Below are 23,310 nucleotides of genomic sequence, written 5' to 3'. Positions count from 1 at the left end.
TAAGTATCAACTTTGTGCCTTGTTTTTCGTATGAACTTTGTAAGGAACTGCTCCTCCTTCAGCCAATGTCCCTTTCGAAAAACAAGTAAAACAAGCAAGATCAGGTCAACATTTTCTTGGAGCTTGCAGGATCTCCAATTCTAGGCGAATCTAACCACACTAATATCATCCGATTCCATATACGTATTATTGCTCGTCTGTTACAAATCCATCTTAACACATCAATATTCTCTGATAATTTTGTTTTCTGTATAAATACCACGTAAACAACCGCAAACTTAACATCAAATTCCAAAACTCACAAAACTGCATATAAGATATATGAACTAACTCACAGGTAACCAATAAAATACGCGTTTGTCGAAAACTCATTCCTAAATTGATTGTCTTAAGTCAATCATTATTAGCTTTGGATTTATGTAAGAGCGATCGGCCAGTTAAATACAGTATCTACTAGAATGAAGTGCAACGACTTTGAACAGTTGTTTTATCAAGAATTCGAGACCATTCGAATAGATTCCATCAGAATAAGTTATTGGACAAGATCTCATGAGTTCCTCATGTGAAGGCATTCACGATTTATATTGATACTATCATCTTCATTGATTTTCTCATAGCAAAGTTCAGTTGCAGGATATTGATTTTCGTTATAGAAAATCAATTGATGGACAAAACTACATATTCGTGTCATAAAATATACAGTAATTACGAATATATATCGTGTTTTCGTAATTATATTCATATATTATAGTAATAATTATTACTCTTTAAAATAAATTAAAATTTTATTTTATGTTGTCGAAGCTTCCTGCTTATGATGGGTACGAGAGAGATGAATTCTTTGGGGTGATAGAGACTATTTTTATGTTTTTTCTTTAACTTAACAATGCTTCAAGCATGTTCTCAAATCTTACAACCCTACAACCTTACAATAACTCATTTCCCGACGTCATGATGAAATTCTGCACAGCGACATACGTCGATGACAATATAATATTCCATTTTGACTATATATTTATTTACTTTTAAAGTTAGAATTTTTGTTTGATTTTCAGTGTTAATACAGAGTGGCCCAAATGTAGGTGTGCACCCTTGCATTGATCAAGTATAACATTCTAGTTTATGGATTTATTTGCTTCGACTGTTCCGAGCTTAAACTATAAGTAGAAAGACGTTAAGAATAAATAATAAAGAAACTAGGTCTATCTGATGCATAACAATAATACATGATATAAAATACAGTGAGCTGATCAGCACGGGACTGTATATCTACTTTTGGGCCACCCTGTATAACCTTGCCGTATGCAACCAGCTTTATTCATGTGTGAAACAGTTATCTAATACATAGGGGTTAACTTCACAAATTCTAACGAACTTTCAGCTTTTCGTGATTTTTCATAAAACATTTGAAAAAATTTAAATTCTTTCTTTTTTAAAAAAAGAAAAAAAATATGGGATAGGGAAAATCGAGAAGAAATGTGTACGGTTCGTTAAATGAAATTCCTGTACCAGACCATAATTTTGTACAGCCCAAAAGAAAAGATTCATCTCTACCAACCAAAAAATGTCTTTAAATGGTTTGTCCTTGTTTTTTTCCCTCGCCTTCCTTTTTAAAAGTGCGCATAAAGGTAGCTCTTTCATCCTTTTCCTTGTCTTTTTTTTTTTTTTCAATTCTAAGTCTAAGGCGATCAACCTGACATTTCCAGGCTTGTGTCAGGATTACAAATTACCCTTTTTTCTGCCCCTTCCGCCATTGTTTCTCGCAGCAGCGTTGCCATCATGAACTAATTTGATTCAGCTAAGTTCTTACTATTTGATTATTTTGGTTTCACGTTCTTATGTCCTCACAGCTTATGAAAGTGTCAAGAATTGCTGTTAAAATGAAATCCATTAGAAGATGCAGTTATGCCATTTTTAAATGAATTTTTATGTGAAAATCCTTGTGGCCTAACTCGACAAATTATATCTATTTTGATCCATAGGTTTTCTTATAAGAATTCTTAATTATGACAATAGAATGGTTTCAGAAGTGTTATTTTGAAAACTCTTTTGTTTATGTCAATTATTACATATTTAAATAATTCAAATTACATTGTTCGGCCATCGAAAATAATTACAGGTGTTGGAGGCTTGGGACGAATGCATGTTAATTCAGATAAAATTCGAATGAAATTTATACTCATATACAAATAAGACAAGGGACTTAAGGAAGAAGAATAAAATTATTTCGTTTTGTACATATAGATTGATTAAATGTAATAAATTTAGCACTGAGTTCAAACTATATAAATGATCTTACCGATTACCAGAATTAAACCGAATCTTATAGATAGTGTATGTGCTAGTGTCATATATGAATGTGCACTGACTTTTTAATAATTCGAAACACTAATACTAGGTTATGTGTTAAGAGTCCGTATCACTGCGAAATTAAAATACCGCTAAATTTACAGTGATTATGTGATATCTTCAAATAGATAAAACATAATCGAAAATTTGATCAAGACCTCCCTAGACGATGATATTTTGCATGAGGTACCGTTATCACGAGTCACCTAGTAGCTTTCCGTTTGCAGTTATTTAGAAACGCGAAAATAAATGCCGATTTTCTAAATGGCTGGAAATCGAAAGCAGATAAATGTGTCGTGATAACGGTATCTCACGCAAAATAATATTGTCTAGGGAGTTCTTGTTCCACTTTTCGATTATATTTTATCTATTTGAAGATATCACATAATTACTGTAAAATTAGCGGTATTTTAATTTCGCAGTGATGAGGCCTCTTAAAGAAAACACACAATTTACTCGTGCAATTCTATTCGAAAGCGTGTATATTCGCAAAAGTAAATATCTTTTTATCGCCCTACTCTTACATCTTACAGGAACATAATTAAATTTACGTGCAATACCATATTATAATTCAATGTTGTAACATGTTAATAATCAGTCATGCGTTAATATTCAGTTTTGTGTTTAAATTAAATTGTAAAATCTCTACATTTCAATTTGTTTTTAATAAATTGATATAATTTACTGGTATTGGGGCATTTTACTCAAGAAATTGCAGAAGTCAGGGCCGTGATATTTCTCACCATTTCAACGCAGAAATCATTATTTTAATTGCGTATTAATTGGTTAACATTAACATTCCCTTTCATTGCTTATAAGTAGAGTGACCTCGCGTAGTGTGGTAGGTAATGTTCTCACCTTTGGTACGAGTGGCTCCGGGTTTGATTCCTGATGGGAACACTCGATCGGAAAGGTATAAAAACCTTTTCAGATGAGCAACCCTGAGTAAGTTTTTTCCCTTGAGTTTTCCTCATTCATTCAGGCAAATGCCAGGATTATACCTAACAAAGTGTTCCAGGCCGATTCACTCTTTATCCATTCCTTTCTTCTTTCCCTACTTACCCCGGTAGTATGATCGCTGAGAGATGTCATCCCTCATACATGACGGGCTAAAATGGTCATAGTGAAAACCCAGAAATATAATTCCTATAAAACTTCCTGCTTACAATGGAGTCCGAACCACTATTGGGAATTTTATTCCAAGCTCAATGCTCCGACTTAAATCCAATTGGGATTCTCAGTAAGCACATACGTTAGACCCTTGACCAGTGTTTCAAATGACGTATTGTAAAAGCATAAATATTTAGCATATTCACTTTTATTATGCAGTATTCACTAACACTCACACCAGATATTTATATCTTTCCATACCTAAGTAGAAATAAAACTATTATATCGTAAGAATGAAACACGAGCTGTGAATTCGAGTTGCCATAATGTTAGATTAGGAGCACTAGTGTGCTGTTCAGCGCCGCAACTTAGATTTTTCTGAGGGGGGGGGGACAAGCATTAATATTTGGGCCCCTAGAAAATGTTGTTTTAGGCCCTCCCACAAAATTCGAAAATAGGCCCCTTCTTTCCATCTTTCTCTTACTATTTGTGGTCTTCATTTAGCGTGTGGGGCCCCCCGCATGCTCCTAGGCCCGTTTCTTACATGACAAATTAATTAAGGGGACAATATTGACAAACCACAAAGCCATACGAATACATATTATTTCTAGGGTCCCTAATGGTAGACATTTTTTTACTGAAATGGGCCTACAACTCATTTTTGTTTTGTTTACCTTTTGTGTGCTGTTTTGTTTATGTAATGTAGTGAACCTGTTTGATGCTTCATTTGTAATTTCATGTTCGTATCGTATATGAAGTAAGAAAATTTTGTCTTAAAGTGGGACCTTTTCGAACTCGGACTCTTGTCCCCCCACAAGATACGATCTTGGTGCCATTCATGTATGCTAGTTTTATCTATCTAGGTGTTCTTCATCTAAAATTACAACGTATTCGCCTTTTTTCTTGAATATGGATTTGTCATAATCGTGTGTTGACTAAAAGCTTATAACCGCAAGACACCAGAGTTAACGATTTCCTGCTAATGAATTTACACTGAAACATTATTGTCAAATCAGGAATCAATTATAATACTAAAAATATTAAATGCTTTGTAAACTTACACATTTTATGTATTTTAGCATAATGTGACTTTAACTTCGTATTAGCGTAATAAAATGAATGAATCTAATACTTAATAGATGATAAGGAAAGCGAAAGCCGAAAATAAACAACCAGCTGTCTGTGGTAACGCACATGTTATTATTTAACTTTCGTGTACATAATACATGAATATAGGTGTGTATATATAATGATTATGAATATATGTCGTACATGTATTTTCGTGTACTCTTTTAAAATAAATAAAAATTTTGAATTAGGTTGTCGAAGTTTGTTGATTGTATCGCGTACGAGAGAGATGAATACTTGGGATAATAGAGATTATTTTTGCATGCTGTTCGATCGTCTTTAATGTAACTCATTTCCCGACGTCATATGAAAATGAAAAAAGAAGCTAGATAGTTCATTTTGTATTTTATTTCTTTCTTATACATGACTGTACGAAGTACAGGGTGATTTAAAAAAACTCGCGGATTTTATTTGGGTCTAGAATTTCTAACAGAAGTCCGATTTTCATGCGGTTTGTGGCAAATGATCAAGGATAGGAGATTTATGGGACTATGTTTACTGGTTTAAATTCATCCGCGGTACCTATCGGCCACGCCTCAAGAAAACCCGCAAATATTCGACAGTGTGCCTTACAATTGGTATCAAGTGCGGTATTGGGAATTACGCTGTTCAATTCTGTGCTACTGTGTGAGTATAATAAGGAAACAATGAGAATAGTGTACTCTTTGGAGCAACATGAGTTTATCGTTAAGAGTTTTTGGTAAACGGAATCTGCTGTTACTTCGCGAAGGTCATTTAGAAACAAATTCACCTTACGTTCTGCCCCAGATAGTAACATAATACACCTATGGTCGCTTAGTGAATAAATTGGAAGAAACAGGATCGCTTCTGAGTGAGACAGGGAAGCATCGGATCCTGCAGGCAGCTCTTGTGGAAAATGTCATTTATCGACTCCTTAGGTCGTCCAAGAAATCTCTCCGTTGTTTATCGCAAGAAATCGACTGTAGCTATTCGACATGGGATTTTTGGGTGTTACCGCGAACACTTAATTTGTATTCTGCAGTTTCGCTTCAAAAATCCAAGACGACATTCCAACTGCAAGGTACACTGGCGATTTTTTTTTAAAGGCGTGGCCGATATTACCCCGGATGAATTTAAACCAGTAAACTTAGTTCCATAAATCTCCCATCCTTACTTGATCATTTGCCACAAACCGCATGAAAATCGGACCTCAGTTAGAAATTCTAGACCCAAGTGAAATCCGTGAGTTTTAAAAGAATCTCTCTGTATTCTTATAATCAGTGCTAACTACGAAGACGGTTAACTTTCTGCAAGTAGATTAGCAACACTGTAACATGGTGTGCAAAATGTATTCCTCCATGGCATCGTTGCGAAGTTTTTTTTTTTGTACTCTTCCCCCCTTTTTCTTCCTTCTCTCAAATTGAAGAATACAATGAGAAAGAAACATCAAATGAAGGAAGTCGATGAGTATTTTTGGAGTGGGAGGGGGGTATATTTCGTTTCGTCCCAATTTTGTTTTTACCATATACTTTTTATCATTTTTTCTACCACTTTCCTTTTTTCTCTTCCCTTCTGTTACACGTTTTTCGTGCAGAAAAAGGCAAATGGATAAGCCTTTAAATTGAGGATTGTTGTGGTGATAACTTTGACTCACGTAGTCTTTGATTACTGCTTTCATACTTTTTTTGTTTTTCATGTACACGAATACTAAAACATTACAAGCATTCTCTCTTCTCATAGGCCAAAGTAGTAATGCCTCAGCAGATCTTACGTGTTTTTTGTTACACTGTCGTTATTAATTTATATAATTTCTGACATAATCGTATAGTTATACGAAAAAAAGCATCATAATTTAGACCGCCTTTTGACTAAATTATGATGAGCTAAGTTATGAAAGGTGAAGGATTCTTTATACAATATCATAGGGATACAACGGGAGGAGGTGGGAGAAAATATATCCAGCAATGTCATTTTAAATAAATCATACTGAACGACACAATTTGAACAAATTCAACAATACTTTTTTTTTTTTTAATATTTTAAATTCTCTGCTTGTAACGAGTCCCCCTACACCTCCAAAATGTATCGAGGTCAGCACATGCGTATAAAAATATATGTCACATAATGTGATTAAACCATTTTTTTTAAAAAAAATATTTTTTCTTAAATTTTGAGAACTCCACTTAAAAGAAAGTCACATACACATAAGTTTCTATCTTGTAAACATCAAACCATGAAAATAATTGTTCTCACATAATTAGCATGTTCGAAATTTGTAATTACTTTGTATAAAATCGATTGTTCACACGTCAGCATAAATATTTTTTTTGTTGTATGTACGATTGATTGAATATCCTACAGCGTATCTAAACTGCAACGAATCGTCGATTGCTGACCCACTTACATGCTTGTATTCCTTTCTAAAGTTTTGCCAACACACTGATAGGAAGAATTGTTAAGAAGAAACATCACCAAGTTGGAAATTTCATACAGAAATATTTTTGTGATTGTTTCCATATTTGTACTTACTCGCAGAAATCTCAAACGTGACGTATAGATTAAGAGGTCATGAAGAGTGATAGAAGTTTGTGTGCAGGAGGGAAGAAAGTACTGTATTGTCAATAATGCAGTTTTCTATGACTGAAGAGGGTCAATTTCAGAAAGAGAAAGTACACAAAAAGTACTAGATGTCTCTAAAATCTTCATCCAATTCAAACTGTTAAAGGGGTACGGTGGCTTAGTGGTAGAGCTGTTACCTCTGGCGCGTGGAGTGTCTGCTTCTATCACCGGCGAAGTAAGTTTGTGGTGGACAACATCGTGTCCGTGGGTTTTCTCAAGGTACTCCTGTTTCCTCTATTTTCTCATTCCACCTAATCTTCCATTATCATTCACTTGTTTTAATCATTGTCTCTCGTAGGCCAAAGGGCATTTCATTTTTTCCCCCCCAAATGTTAAGCTTGAAAACGATTAATCGTATTCGAATGAAACACTACAATTTAAGAGAAGGTTGAAGTTCCGTTTTGTTGATGGGAGACGACATTAGTGTGCAGGAACAGTGCGAACTATAAGTAAATTCGTGGTCTCCCGTCAGTGTTCAAAGTATGGGAAGAGTTCCAGGGGGGGAAAAATCGCCTTCATTGATTTCTTAAGTAAATATTTATTAAAATTATTTCGCGAAAATTGGAAGTCCATATCCCACATTTGATGGCCCGTCGCGAATCAAAAGCCTGTACACCATAATGTTTCACATGCTTGCATTGCAGGTCAAGGTCAATCATCATTGCAAGTTTGATCCAGATCGGATGAGTTAGGGAGATGATGAAACGTGACTGATTTTGTAGTAATATAGCTAATGAAGTTTCCTGAAAACTTAGGGCATTGTGCAGAGTCGTTCTGACGCGTGATTAGTGCCATACTAAAGGGTTCGACTAACATATGTTTCTGCAGTAGTCAGACCTTTAGTATGACTCTAGTCATACGTGAAAACGACTCTGCATAAGGCGGCTATGATTTAGAGACGTACGAAGTGTGTAGGTGCTTCATCTTGTTGCGCTTATATATGTTCCATGAAAATCTCGTGACATTCTGGTATTACCAATGTGTCCAATAATCCTATCTCTAGTGTATTCATAAGACCATCAAACAAGCGACATAATAAATAATAACTTCATATCAATGCCGTCAGTCATGTCAAGGACACAGTGATATCTCATCCACCCTGTGAGGGACACGGTGGTTCAGTGGTAGAGCGTTTACCTCTAATGCGTTGGGTCCTTATTTCGATCCCTGGCCAAGTAAGTTTGTGGTGGACAACATCGTGTCGTGGGATTTCTCGAGTACTCCCGTTCCTCCCACAGTCTCATTCCACCAATTCCTCCATTATCATTCACTTGCCGTAGCCTTAAGAGCATAATCGTGGGACGTTAAACTGAAAATTTTCATTTTTCTCATCCACCCTGTGTGTAATGTAATTTTAAGTTTTGTTTATTTAAATATTTGCAGTTGAAGATACTTTTAGTTTTTTTAAAAATGCTATTTGTTTTCATGATGTGAGGCTTAAAATGTTTTTTTATTGTTTCTTTTAATGTAAATAGAGTGAAAAGCGAAGTATTATCAAATATAGTAATGAAATAAGAAGTGGCGTTAACATGTCTTTACTTTTTTTTTTTTTTTTTTTTTAGTTAACAAAAGTCATTTGTCTTCTCTAATGAACAAAAATGACTTTAATCTGACCCGCTGAAAAGACTTTAGTTAGACAGCCGGGGGGCAATATATCATACTTAAGCACTAACGAGGATATGGTTCTTCTTTTGATTTTTATGAATGGTTATAGATGGCAGGAATGTAAGAGAGCATGCTGGTTTCTCTCTCTCTCTCTCTCTCTCTTTTGTTTCTTTCTTGCTTCCTACCTTTCGGTATGAAAATATTCAGACACCATCTTTTTTTTTTTTTTTTTCTAACTTTCTTTCTCCGAAGTTTGAAATGATGACAAAAGGTGTAGATATTTATGCCCTTGTTTCCGAAAGATCAATCAAGTCGCACTTTCTGTTCTTTATTTTACGTGTATTTTTCTCTTGTTTTCCCACTTCCTTCTGTGAGCTCATTTTTACCGTCGTTACAGGGGAGGCACTTTTTCAGTTCCTTAATGGTTGCGACTGCAGTGCTGCCAGCGATGTTCTTGGAACTGAAGAGAGAGAGAGAATTCCCTTTTCTAGGAAATTACGTGTCAGATTTTTAAAGGAGCAGACTAAATTTTAATTACCCTCACAGAAATTAAGTATTTCCTTTTACGTAAGAAAGAAGAAGAAAAAGTTATATTGAAAATTGCCATTAGTAAACATACAGCCGTTAAGATCATTTCATACGCTACACCAGAAATCTTCTTAAACGAATGTTTCATGAAGAACTAATTGGTGCCTAATAGCGCAACTTTAATTTGAAGGCTTCCTCACAGAATTTTTGCCAAAAGTAATGAGAGAAGTTTTCTTGCACCACTCGAGCCCCGTCTTTTCTCAAGATTCTTTATGTGTTTATGTTTCTCTTATATCTTTCATTGAAAAATGAAATGAAGTCTTTATGTCCCACGATTATGCCGAGTAGGCCAAAGGAGATAGTGATGATGAAAATGAATGCAATGGTGAAATGAGGAAAGTGGGAGAAAACAGTTGAACCCCGAGAAAAACCCCACAACCTCGTCTGTACACCACAAAGCTCACTTGGGGTGAGCTGGGATTGAACCAAGGACGCCATGCACCAAAGGTGAACGCTCTACCACTGAGCCACCGTGGCTTCTATCTTTCATTAAATTAAACATCGAAACTCTCACTTCAAATAATAGAAACAATACAAATTTTCATATCACTACAATGTATAACGACATTGTATCAAATAAACTATATAAATTATACTAAGGCCGTAACCCCCCTACACATACAGAGGAAAGTTATATCCCCCACAAGAAAGAAAAAAAAATGAAAACTTGAAAGTGCTATTTTAATCACGTAAACTTGAAGAGTTCGGGGCAATCCGATTCATCGGTAATTCGACCTTGGGTACGACTTTGTATATCATACAGACACACACACACAGGGCACTGTAAGGCATTCATTATCCCCTTTACTTTTTCATTTTCTCAGAAAATTGCTGAAAAAAAAATATTAAAATTCCTCTACGTAATATTCTAATAAGCACGAAATATTACTGAGTCCAAAATAGTTGAGTTTTGGAGACTTCTTCAGTCTTGCTTAGTTATTCATCTAAACGTATGACGTTGCTTATTTGAATGCGCATTCTTTTACAACAGGGAGTATGCAGGGTGTTTCAAAACAACGCCGACAACGTTTGGGAGGTGATTCCTGACACCAAGATAAGACAAAAAGTATAGACCAACCTCGGTGCACAAATGCTTCCTTTCGCAGTTATAGGCTGCAAAAAAACATAAGAAAGTGAACTTGAAAGGCTCATATCTCCAAATCTTTGGGATTTACCGTAGTCGGGTCAAGTCTTTATTTAGGAACTTGTATGTGTCCTATCCAAATATTCAAGTTTGACAATTCTGTGATACTTCCGAAACAATTTTTATAGAGGTAGTTGGTGAGTACTTCAGATTATATGCCCGTAGCCAAACTCCCTCTATAAAAATTGTTGTGTAAGTACCGCAGGATTCTGAAACATGTATTTTTGGATAGCGCACATATTAGTTCCTAAGTGAAGTCGTGACCAGACTGTGATGGGTCCTATAGTTTTGGAGGTATGGATCTTTAAAGTTCATTTTTTCATGTTTGCGTCAGCCTATAACTCCGAAAGGAAGCATTTGTGCACCCAGGTTGGTCTATACTTTTTGTCTTACCTTGGTGTCAGGAATCACCTCCCAAACGTTGTAGGCGTTGTTCTGAAACACCCTGTATACATGATACTAAATATTTCGGTAAGTAAATAATTATGGATAGTAAATAATAAAGCAGACATTTTATTACTTTTCGCGCCTTAAAAGCATTCACCATTTTTTAAAAATATATGTTTCAAAATATGCGCAAGTCAAAAACTGGTGCTAAAATTTTTCTGCGTAATTATATGCTGCTTAACGCAGGAACTACCAGATGGGTTATTTTGACTCCTCAGCCGCATTCAACATTTTAAAACCTGAACATACAGTGTACTTACCGAGGGGCGCTACTTTTGTTCTTTTATTCTGTTTTTGTTAGTTTTCTTTAAAAATCAAGATTTACTTTAGAACTGTCGTAGGGGTCATTTTGACCCCTTCTTAAAGATTGTTCTGTTTATTTAGTTTGCAAGGAGTAAACAGAACAAATACAGTATGCTATCAAGTTTTGGATGTTTGTTAAAGTAGAGAATAGTTTTCTATATATAGAAAAAGATGAACAGAGACCTACAAATGTCTCTATTGCTAAACATGTAGGTCTTTAACTTGTGAAAGCTTTTCTTTACATTCCAAACTACATACAGCACATAATAAATTCTGTACGTCTTTGCGCCTTGCTGCAAAACAGAAATAGCCAAATAACTATCCGAGTCAGAAGGGACATTCCAGCTTCAGTGCATTCCCATAATAAGGAATTTTATACTACAAATGTATTCAAAACGTGGATAACATTGCATTTACACTATAATAATAAATTGATGTTGAGCACTGAGAACTCATCACACTAACTACGGATTATAAGTGACCACCAGAAGAAGAAACTCGCAAGAACTCGTAAAAGCACTTCCGACCGAAAAAAAAAAAAAAAAAAAAAAACAGAAGTGTCAGGTCCGGACATGTAAGGTAAACAAATATCTGGATTAGTGATTTGCTTCTTCGTGGTCCAACCAATTTTTTTAAAATTCATTTATGCAAATAATAATTTTTACTGCGTCACTTTAATAGCTGAATATAAACAAGAACATGAAAATTACACGTATAACGCAGAAAAAAACGAAAGAAAATAACTTTTATAAGAAGGGAAATTTTACTGCTTCTGAGAGGGAGAAATTCAACGTTGTTGCCTTTATTGAACACTACAAAGAAGCGAGTAAGGGAAATTTGGTGTTCGGTGGGTGTATGTGTGAGTTTCTAGTCCAGTATAATGTACCATTTACTCTTCTCTTCGTCTCTTTTTTCCCTGTGTAGTTCTCCATTCTTCTCTCATTTATTTTTCGTTCTATTTTCTTCTATTTCTTTTCTTTTTTCACTTTTTTTTGTATTCTTTCCTCTCTCTTCTTTTGCTTGGCTTCGAAATGTTGGAAGGAAGTCATAGAAAGTGCTTCCATTTTATCGCGATTTTCAAGCTCTTTTGCTCGTAAAATTTCAGGTTAGAGAAAGAAAGTTCTCTTGTTTCAAGAGTTAAATGAAAAGAAAGGGAAAAAAATATCTCTAATGTGAAATGCCTTTGACTCTTCTTTTGTACGAGTTCGGGTGACTCAAAATGACTTTTCACCCTCCAGTCTTTTCATGGGTCTGATTTATGTAATTGCTCGCCGTATTTCACATTTCTTTTTGATGATCGTCTTTGTTTTAATAAATGTGATGGCGTTTAAAAAATAATAGACGCCTTTCACAAAAGAGTTTACAAACAACTTTGCTTTCTTGGTAGAAAATTTCGTACTGCAGTGACTTTTTTTTTTTTTGTATATAAAGAAACTTTTTTTTTTTCGATTTACTGTTTGGATTTTTCTGTTCACTGCTTAAAAAATAACGGAAAATCAAGAACAGTATATAAATTTGAGCTTTTAACAGGTTTTAAAGAGGGGGCCGCGGTGGCTCAGTGGTAGAGCGTTCACCTCTGGTGCTTGGGGTCCCGGGTTCGATCCCAGCCCCCGCCAAGTGAACTTTGTGGTGGACAAACACCGTGTGCGTAGGTTTTCCCGGGGTTCTTCCGTTTCCTCCCACTTTCTTCATTCCACCATTTCATTCATTACTCATCTTCACCGTCTCCTTTAGCCTAACCGGCATAACCGTGGGACGTAAAACTCAAAGATTTCATTTCATTTCAGGTTTTAAAGAAATCTTTAGAAGTAGAAAAATGATTGTTATTGAATAAAGTTCTTGTGTATAAATCCCGAAACGTCCTTGATCATTACAGTTTTGCATACAAAATGAAGTCCTGACTGACTGACTGATCAATGCCCAGGCTAACTGCTGGAAACTTGAAATTTGTACAGGGCATAAGATTTGTGATGCAAGGTTCCACTAAGGAAGGATCTTTGGAAATTACACAAAGAATGAGGGGGGGGGGGATGAGAGGTGGCAATTGTTACTCCAAAACGGCTATATCTCCGAATTTTTGAAGGTTTGAGACTTGAAAATGGTATATGGACTTCTCGTTTAAAATAGACACGTAGTTCAGCGTAGTTTTTTGATATTTGACCTAGAAGGGAAGATAAAAGGTTGAAGGAAGAGGAGATGAGGTTAAAATTCTTAGAATTGAATAACAATATCTCGAAATTCCTCAAAGTTAGAGACATGAAATTTGGTATTTAGATTTTTCATTTAAAATAATAAAAGACGTGTTTCAGCGTTGTTTTTTTTTTTTATTTCGTCTACAAACGAAAACAAAAGGCAAGGAGAAAAAAAAAATACTCGGGTCTATAATTGTTAAAATAACATGGCTACATCTTGAAATCCCTTAAGGTTAGAGGCATGAAATTTCGTATTTAGGCTTTTAATTTAATATAATTAAAGATGGGTTTCAGCCTTTTTAGATGCTTTCGTTAGAATTTGGCTTGGCTCTTTCTAACATACACATACAGTACTGAACATTCTTTAAACGCCTGCCCTTGCGTACAATGTAATTACACTGTCACCTTCTACTAAGCTTTTTCTCCCAGTTAACTGGAGTCAGCTTTTCGGATCGCTGTCCTCCATCTGTTTCTATCTCGTGTCATATTCATTGAGATACCACACTGTGCCATATCTTCTTCATACAATCTCCCCACTTCTTGTTTGGCCAGCCAAGGGCTCGTTTCCAATTCAGTTCTATAGCATCCACTTGTTGAACTACTTATTCTAAAGGTGTTCTTCTTACATGCCCAAACCATCTCAGTCTACTTTCTTGTAATTTTTCTACTACTGGTCTCATCTTTACTGTTCCTCGGATCACTTTATTCTTAATTTTGTGCTTCCGCATCACTGCACACATCCACCGCAGCATCTTCATCTTGGCAGCATGCAACTTCTGTTCCTCTCTCTCCTTCGTCGTTCAACATTCCGCACCGTATAATATGGCAGGTCTCACTACTTTTACTTTAAGACGTACGGTCTCATACAATAATCCTGCCGCTTCTCTCTATTTTGTCTAATCGCTGCTAATTCTGCTGTTTTCAACTTCTATTCCTGCATTTTCTGCAGTATTAATCGCAAGTACTTGAATTTCCTCGTCAATATCACTTCTTTGTCAGTCGTATTCTTGTATTCTGAATTACATTTTTCCTGAAAGGCAATGTAAATATTCTGTTTTTATTTTATTAATTCTAAGCCCTTTGCTCTTGAGATACCTAATTTCTCTTGCAGTGCTACCTTCCTTTCACTAACCAGCATAATGTCATCCGCAAATAGCATATTCCAAGGTGCTAACTCTCGCATATTCTTTGTAAGTTCGTCCATCACAATTGCAAAATGGTATGGGCTAAGGCTAGATTCCTGATGAAGTCTCACTTTAACTGTGAACTCTCCTGTTATTCCCCACACACTCTTCACTTCTGTCCTACATTCATTATACATATCTTGAATTATAGAGATGTATGTGTTCGGAAGACATTTCTTCAGTACCCACCAAATAAGATCCCGTGGCACTCTATCGTAGGCTTTCTCTAGGTCGATGGAAACCATATGAAGGTCCTGGTATTCTCTGTATTTTTCAGTTAGCATTATAAGTGCAAATAGCCCTGGCATGAAACCAAATTAGTTCTTTGTTATTTTGGTCTCTCCCCTCAATCTTGCTTCTATCACTCTCTCCTAGAGCTTCATTGCATGGCTCTTAAGTTTTATACCCCCTTAGTTGCCACATTCTACACATCTCCTTTGTTCTTAAAAACCGGCACAATGTAGCTGCTTCTCCATTCTTTTGACATATTTCCAGTTTCCAAAAAGTCGAGTAAACCAATGCACTCCTTCTTTACATAAACTTTTCCATGATTCGATAGGGAGATTATCCGGTTCTGGAGCTTTAGCACTTTTGATCTCTTTCATGGCGTTTTCTACCTCATTAGACGGTGACAGGAATCTCACTCGATCAGTTACTGTGATGCTTGTGCGTTGAATAAGGAAGGCCGGTGATATATCAGAGGTGCTTGTGGTGGCCGGACGACAGAAAACAGCGTAACTTGTCTGGTGTTCACGAGCTGCCGTGGTTATTGTCTTCCAAAGGTGGGAAAAGAATGGTGAAACCAGCACCAAACTAAAAGACCCACATTGACCCTCATTAAAGATGTAGGACGTCGGAGACCTTCAAGGTTGATAAAACAGACTAGGACGTAAACTGTGATACAATTAACAGCAGATTCTAATTCTAACAGTGATAAAGTACGGATTGAGTGGATTGAGTACACAGTTCATCGTACACTTTTAGATATGTCGTGTACCAATGTTAACGTCACAGTATCGTGAATTACGACTGGAATGGATATGTGCCCATCATCATTGAACCGTCGAGCAATGGCATAACGTTGTATGGTCCGACAAATCACGATATTGTCTTCATCACATTGATGGCCGGGTCAGAATCCATCGTCTTCCAGAGGACGAGCTGTTCGAGACGTGCACAATAGGATTATTGTGCTTCGTTATTATTTGAGAACCTTCACATTGTCATCCATGGTCCCGGTAGTGTGTGTGTGTGTGTGGAGGGCACCGTGATGGCTCCTTGCTATCGGCAGATCATTGCTGATCACGTAAACTCATTCATTGCGGCCATATTTCCAGTTGGGAATGGCATCCTTCAACAGGAGAACACTCCTTGTTACAAGATAAATGTTGTGCTACAGTGGGTTAAGGAGTACTATAGTGAATTTCAGTTGCTACAATGTTCCCCAAACTCGCTCGACCATAACCCAATTGAACATCTTTGGAAATGTTAATTAAATGTCAGATCCGAGCCCATCGATCCTCTGTGCAGAATTTATAAAAATTAACTGAGCTTGTAGGTGTCCCATTCCTCCAGCCACCTACCGAAATCTCAAGTGCTTCCATGTCAAACACATTGCTACTGTCCTGCGAGCTAAAAGTGAACATACCAGATATTAGGTAGGTAGTAATCATGTTTTAGTTGGTCAATGTACACTGTTTATATAGTTATGGAATAGCAAACTCGTTCTTAATTTTCTGTCTTCAAAGTGAAAGAGCAATGGAGACCTCAAAACCTGGAAAAATGAGGGGGCAGGTTTTGTGTCACTCCCAATATGGCTGCCATTGAGCCCAATTGAATAGTTTCTATTGTCGTGGAGAGTCAAATTCATTCGTTTCGAAGTTTTAGTGAAAGAACAGCTCTGGGTGGATATGCACTTTTGCAAAGTTAGAAGCACAACTGTCTATTATTATTAACAGTTGAACAATCTATAAATGTGTAAGTATCACACGCATAAGGCTTAGAGTAACATTAGGGGTTTCTTTGCCCCTAATGGAGTGCGGCTTAAATTTATCTATTTAATACATTGCAAAGTGGTCTACATCTCGTTTTCTGTAAGTCCGTGGTTGATCAGCACCAGTATGTATTGTGCCACCCCATTCTTCCCTAGGTTTTTTAGTACATTGATTGATTGTTTAAGTTTAATAGAGATATCAGCAGCGAGGCTATTTGTCCCCGTTACGAGTTACTCACAAGGGACATCACCCAATTGTCCGGCTCCGATTTCAATCAAATTTTTATTGCTGAGTAGCAGCGTTCACCCCGCTTCGCTGGGGTCACCCCGGAACGCAATAAACTTTGTTACTTAGATAATTTTTACTTTTTCGCTTTCAAGTGATATGATAAAAACCATAGAAGATTGCAGTAAATGTTAACATTATATCGCCTGTCATTTATGTTAACCCGCCGAGTGACACGGTCATGTGGGTTGCATATAAATACGGTTAGATTTAGCTATGATGAGCTAACAAAGGATTTCTACGTTATGGACACTTGAATGGTCAATTATCTCAAGACACTGGTAATTGAAAATTAAAGTGATATGATAAAAACCATCTACGGTCCAAATCTTAATAACCCCCCAAAAATGAAAGAAATTGGTTCAGCCGTATTAGCGTGATGAGCTAACAAAGGATTTGTACGTTCTCTTTTATATATATAGACTAGCAGCGTTCACCCCGCTTCGCTGCGGTCACCCCGGAACGCAATAAACTTTGTTACTTAGATAATTTTTACTTTTTCGCTTTCAAGTGATATGATAAAAACCATAGAAGATTGCAGTAAATCTTAACATTATATCGCCTGTCATTTATGTTAACCCGCCCCGCTTCGCTGCGGTCATCCCGGAAGTTTTCGCTTTCAAGTGATATGATAAAAACCATAGTAGATTGCAGTAAATGTTAACATTATATCGCCTGTCATTTATGTTAACCCGCCGAGTGACACGGTCATGCGGGTTGCATATAAATACGTTTATTTTTACCTATGATGAACTAACAAAGGATTTGTACGTTATGGACACTTGAATGGTCAATTATCTCAAGACACTGGTAATTAAAAATTAAAGTGATATGATAAAAACCATCTAGGGTCCAAATCCTAATAACCCCCCAAAAATAAAAGAAATTGGTTCAGCCGTATTAGCGTGATGAGGGAACAAAGGATTTGTGCGTTCTCTTTTATATAATAGATAGAGGAAATGTATTCGTTACTTGTGATGACAGAAATTTTTGCCATGGTGCATGTTTTCTATTTTTTAATAATTTTTAAAGGTTGTGATGTGGTTAATAGAGATTACTGCAGAAGTCCCTTACTACCCTTTGTAAACGAAGTGTTAATGAAAGAACAACCATGTAGATACGTATAGGGCATAGGGGGAAGTCGTATGGTACGTATGACCTTGACGGCAGCCATCTTGAAATCCGCCATTTTGAATTAAGGCCAAGTTTTTAAAATGGGAATAGAGTAATATGGTACATAATTTCGGGCTAGAATTTAATCAGGAAGACAATGGTGAAGTTAGTTTTAAGATGCGCCCATTTGGGGAAAAGTTACAGGCATATTAATTGTTTATACTTACTATGTGCGTAAGTCCCTTATCTCCGCTTCTAACCCGCGTATTAATGATAATAGGTGGATAAAGGTTTCGGTAATACATATTATGCCTAGAGGGAAGTGATACGATAAGGGTATCATTAACGGCAGCCTTCTTGAAATCCGCCATTTTGAATTAAAGTGAAGTTTTGAAAAATGAAAACCATAGTATGTGGCACCTAATTTTAATAGTAATTTTTCCCCAAAAGCCAATGGTATGATTGTTTTTGCTCTATAGTTAACTAGTATGAATTTATGACTCTTCTAATGTGCACGAAACGTCCATTATTCGATCCTTCAAATTGACAATACTCCTAATTTTCACCGCATGTTTTAAGATTCTAACTGACACTTTGCAATTGTTGCCGTTGTCGATGGTTCATGTTTGTAAGATTTATAATCATTATTGATCGGGAACTCGATTAAGTTACACGTGGGGCGCGGTGGCTCAGTGGTAGAGCGTTCACCTCCGGTGCTTGGGGTCTCTGGTTCGACCCCAGCTCGCGCCGTGTGGACTTTGTGGTGGACAAACACCGTGCTCGTGGGTTTTCTCGGGGTTCTCCCGTTTCCTCCCACTTTCTTCATTCCACCATTTCATTCATTTCTCATCTTCACCGTCTCCTTTAGCCTACCCGGCATAAGCGTGGGACGTAAAACTTAAAGATTTCTTTTCATTTTTCATTTCGATTAAGTTACACCTCTTTATAAACAAGTTACCTGTTTTCATATTTTGTTCATGGTACAAACAGTGTGTTGGGAACAGTCATATTATGTCTCTTTGATATTTTCTATCATTGCTGCTGTTCCTTTAAAGTTGTAAAGTTGTATTTAATTTTTAAAAAATACTGTTTATAGTTTGCGCAACATGTAGGCTACATTTCATGATAACTTTGAGTTCGTGTAACACCAATTTGTTATAATTTTATTTGTATTTCTTTACGTCACATAGGTCCATAGGTTCCTCATGTACTCTGGGTTAAAATAAATGATTACACTGCCTAGGAAATTAATAATTACATGGCAAGTCTTCAAAATTCAGAAAGATTGCTGGATGCTTATCCCAACACTATTCAAGAACTGACAAATCGCAACTCTTAAAAACTGTAATAAATTGAGAAAACATGAGCCATGGCAACAATTGCAAAGTGCCAGTTGGAATCTTAAAACATGCGGTGAAAATTAGGAGTATTGTCAATTTGAAGGATCGAATAATGGACGTTTCGTGCACATTAGAAGAATCATAAATTCATACTAGTTAACTATAGAACAAAAACAATCATACCATTGGCTTTTGGGGAAAATTTACTATTAAAATTAGGTGTCACATGCTATGGTTTTCATTTTTCAAAACTTCACTTTAATTCAAAATGGCGGATTTCAAGAAGGCTGCCGTTGATGATACCTTTATCGTATAACTTCTTTCTAGCCATAATATGTATTACCGAAACCTTTATCCACTTATTATCATTAATACGCGGGTTAGAAGAGGAGGTAAAGGACTTACGCACATAGTAAGTATAAACAATTAATATGCCTGTAACTTTTCCCCAAATGGGCGCATCTTAAAACTAACTTCACCATTGTCTTCCTGATTAAATTCTAGCCCGAAATTATGTATAATATTACCCTATTTCCATTTTAAAAACTTGGCCTTAATTCAAAATGGCGGATTTCAAGATGGCTGCCGTCAAGGTCATACGTACCATACGACTTCCCCCTATGCCCTATACGTATCTACATGGTTGTTCCTTCATTAACACTCCGTTTACAAAGGGTAGTAAGGGACTTCTGCAGTAATCTCTATTAACCACATCACAACCTTTAAAAATTATTAAAAAATAGAAAACATGCACCATGGCAAAAATTTCTGTCGTCACAAGTAATGAATACATGTTTTCTATCAGCAATAAAAATTTGATTGAAATCGGAGCCGGACAATTGGGTGATGTCCCTTGTCAGTATAGTATAGAATGAACATTAAATGATATTAGAGATGCAGGAGAAACCTTCAATTTTACTTTCGCTGGTCACTATTACCAGATTAAAAAAAAAAAAAAACGAATTACAAGAGCCTGGAAATCTTAAGTTTACATAAAGTTAGTCAATTTTAGTTTGAAAGTGTAGACTGGAGTCACTAGTTCTTCTATAGTATTATATATAGAGTTTGCTATTTAATGTACTGGAAAGTATTTGTATATCCTTCGAAACGTATTTCATTTTAGTCTTGCATTTTATGATTTTACTTTTCCACCGAAAGGAAAAACCATAAGAAAGAAGAAAAAAAGTTATTCTACATTGATAGAAAATAGGAAAAATATCTTCATCCTCATACGTACGACATATTTCAACCAGAGTTATTGCTGTTCTGGAGACTGTATCAGAAAAACATGAATTTTCAAAGAAAAGTTTATTTTGATGTGAATATATTGAAGAAAAAAAGACATTAGTAGTAGGAATAGGGTTGCCAGTCGTTTCGATATTCCAAAACCATTACATCTTTAGAAACTGATTTATTGTTCCGAAAAATCACTTTGAAACATTTGTTTTTCGGTGGTTAATACCATTAAAGTATCAGATGCAAGTACTAGATTGTACTGCACTAGTGTGCGTGGTCCCGAGTTCGATTCACGGTTAGAATACATGATTGTTGCAGTTACGAGAACTTCGAGAGATATTTGAATGAAGATATAAATTCTATATATAAGCTTAGAAATAATAACTGCGGGAGACAATGCACTGCCTACGTCTTCGTGGACTGAAATTAGTTTGGCTAGCCATAGCCTTTTTTCTGGACTATAGTGGCAGAAATTATGTTAAAGAAATGTTTCACTACATACTTCGTATACGTGATCGGTTCACCCCATACTTTTGTTTTTTCATTAACGAACCTGCTATTTTGAGTACCGAGGCTATACAACTGATGCTATGGTAATACGATAGCAAACCGAGTATTTATTTGTTATCATGAATGAGGACGCTACAGATCGAAATTCTGGTTGACTGGCGCTAGCCTTGGAGTTTAAGGCAGAATCTTTCGAATGTGTGTTAACAAAATAATTCTTAAATAATGCGGGTCTAAAACAACCGACATGGTGTTTCGGATACGCAATCTGGCAACACTAAGTAAGGATTATTTTTATTGTGTTGCTGTTCATTTTTTCCCAGTACAATAAAAGAGTTGGAACTGGATAAACTAAAAATATGAATGTTTAGGTACTTTCGTGCCCTTCCTTTTTTGTCTGTTTTTACGTCAATTTTATTGCCATAAACGTATATGTGGATAAAATATAGATTTGTTGTTTCTTTTCATGACATCGTCGTTTCCTTGTCTCTTCCTTATTATCTTTTTTCTTTTCATTAATTTTTAAAGAGGTCATGTAGAATTCTTTATCAGAAAATTACAGAAGTGAATATAATGCATTGCATCAACATTAGGACGTATGTATCAGTAGTAATACCAAATATTTTGGTTGACTAGTTGTACCTTTACTTATATCATTCTACGATAGATACAGTTACTAGGGGTGCTGAAAAAGTTTCTGGAAACTATTACTTACAGTGGCGCTACTGTTCGATTATAATTTGGAAAAAAGATATCTTTCTGTGTTTATATTATCTTTGTTTGTTTAAGCGTATTCGTTTATTTTTCACAGCAGTTTGAAAAGTACCCCAGAAACTGCGTTTGGAATGCGTCAATAAATCTCTTACCACGCATCTTATTTTTCAGATGTGAGAACGAAAAGAAATTATTAGGTATTAAATCAGGTGAATACGGACAACGAGTCATTAATTCGACTTTTTCGCTGGACAAAAACTCAACAGTTTGGTGTGCTGAGTGGGAACTGGCTTTGTCCTGGTGAAGGATAACGCTTTGGGTTTGTTTTATGCAATTCATTGATGGTCTTTGGCATACAAATTGTTGTATATCGCTCAGCATTTACAGTCCCCCGATCCTTGAACACTATGGTGGCTACATATCCGATATAACCGAAAAAATAAGAAATAAAATTTACTTGGCAAAACTCCTCGAATAAAGAGCATTTGTTGGTTTTGGCTTACTTTGAAACACCCAAACTATACAGACGTGTTCAAATTATTAGACACAACATTCAATTTCTGAATATTTTACTGTTTATACAATATTACGTGAGAAAATACGTTCGAACTTAGTCCAAATTACTACTTTGTAACTCTGTTCTAATTTCTAGTGGGTGTGACATATCTTTTTTAATATCAATAAAACAAATGCATACGTAACATTCAAATATAATTACTATAAAGTGTGTAAAGCCAATTTGGAAACAAAAAATGAAATGGAATACTTACAAGAAAATTCTCTCACACACAAAGATTAATATTTCTTATGAAATCCCTATTTTTTATTAAGTATTTATCCTTTGTGTCATCCTATGTACGAGTTTAGCACATTTTGCTTTCGATTTAGCATCGTGATACCACAAATTGTTGATCTTGATCAATTGAAGTTTGGTTCTAATGCGCTTCTTCTTTAGCTTTTCTTTCATGACGCTCCAAAAGTTTTCAGTCGGGTTCATATCAGGACTAGTGCGTGGCCACGGAAGAACACTAATTTCGTTGTCCTCGAAGAATTTTGTCAGAGCTTTGGCCCGGTGGCATGGGGTTCCATCATGCTTAAAGATGAATTGTACGTCATCAAACCAGAGTGCAGTCTGGGAAAGCAGTTCTTCTTGAAGAACTTGTAGGTCTTGGTCGTGCTTCATTGTCCTCTCTACCACAGTATATACAGTCTTCGTGGCCCGAAGACAGAGATAACACCCCAGACCATGACTGAAGTAGGATGCTTCACGGTTTATTAAAGACATTCCAACTTGAATTCCTTCAAGGTCAACGTCGCGCATATTGTGAACATTCATCAGACCCAAAGATACATGATTCATCAATGAAACCCACTATTCTCCAATCGTCAACTGTCCAATATTCTAGGCCTCGTGCCCATTCGAGGCGCTTCTTTTTCATGATTGGAGTAGACTTTTAATTTTTGTTTCTTGATCGTGTGCTTTTATTCCCT

At 36.1% G+C, this 23,310-nt stretch overlaps 1 protein-coding gene across 3 annotated transcripts in view; it reads left to right on the top strand.

Moving 5' to 3' along the window:
• LOC145664531 (uncharacterized) overlaps positions 1–23,310 on the top strand; it is an 825,817-nt gene that overhangs the window by 707,614 nt on the left and 94,893 nt on the right. The window lies entirely within an intron of this gene.

Source organism: Thermobia domestica, chromosome 11, assembly GCF_964235325.1.
Source record: "Thermobia domestica chromosome 11, izTheDome1.hap1.1, whole genome shotgun sequence".
In the NCBI taxonomy this organism is placed as follows: domain Eukaryota; kingdom Metazoa; phylum Arthropoda; class Insecta; order Zygentoma; family Lepismatidae; genus Thermobia; species Thermobia domestica.
The sequence above is the reverse complement of the archived record's forward strand: the minus strand, read 5'-3'. Positions and strand labels throughout refer to the sequence as shown.